Genomic DNA, 1058 nt, shown 5'->3' on the forward strand with positions numbered 1-1058 from the left:
GTTTGAATTTGCATATGAGTAATTGATGGTCTGTGCCACAATCTGCCCCTGGCCTTGTTTTGGCTGGTGATAAGACGCTTTTCCACTTCTCTTTCCACCAATGTAGCCAATTTGATTTCTGTGTATTCCATCTGGTGAGGTCCATGTGTCTAGTTGTCTTTTATGTTGTTTAAAAATGTATTTGAAATGAACAAATCATTGGTCTTGCAGAATTCTACCATGCAATCTCCAGCACCAGTTCTATCACCAATGCCATATTTTCCAACTATTGATCCTTCTTCTTTGTTTCCAACCTTTGCTTTCTAATTGCCAGTAATTATCAATACATCTTTTTTTTATGTTTTAATGTGAATTATGTGATAGTTTACATGAGAGAATATTAGTTTTACATTCATTCTATTGTATATCATTTCACTGCCATGGTTACAATCCCCTCCATACATCATCAACCAACCAAAGGGTATACACTACAAGCCTGCACCCCGGTCGTCAGCACACAGCCCCTCTCCCTCTCTGGATCTAAAGTCCCCATCTGCTCCATCTCTCTATGTCATCATCTCTGCCTCCATCTCAGGCATCACTGCTTCTCTGGGTAGGGTTCCGCTCTCCACTCTTCTCCCTTGATGGTCCCAGGGACCTCAACTCCTAGACTGAAAAGTTAATCACTCCCCTCCTTACTATAAAATGTCATGCTTTACATTTCCAACCCTCACATTCAGTCCCGATAACAATTATTCACTATTGTATCACAAGAGACCTTTCTGCATTTCATTTCATCAGCACTGCCTAGACAGATTGGATACTATTCACTGGAGATTCTACCTTCCTCCATGCCCTCTGGATCTAGGCTCCCTCTTGAAAGCTTGTAAGCCAGTCGCTTCTTGCCTTTGAAGCCCTCATCCCCCATTTTGGGTAGCCGATGTCCAAGTTGCCCATCCCTGTCTACTCTGTGTGTTGAGGGGGTGGGAATGATCCTTGCTGTAAGGATTTGTTTCCTCTTTTGAGCTACTGCATCCATAGGTGTAGGTCAAGTTCATTAAATTGTATTAGATTACTCT

This window comes from Chrysochloris asiatica, unplaced genomic scaffold (assembly GCF_000296735.1).
Source record: "Chrysochloris asiatica unplaced genomic scaffold, ChrAsi1.0 scaffold00347, whole genome shotgun sequence".
Classification (NCBI taxonomy): domain Eukaryota; kingdom Metazoa; phylum Chordata; class Mammalia; order Afrosoricida; family Chrysochloridae; genus Chrysochloris; species Chrysochloris asiatica.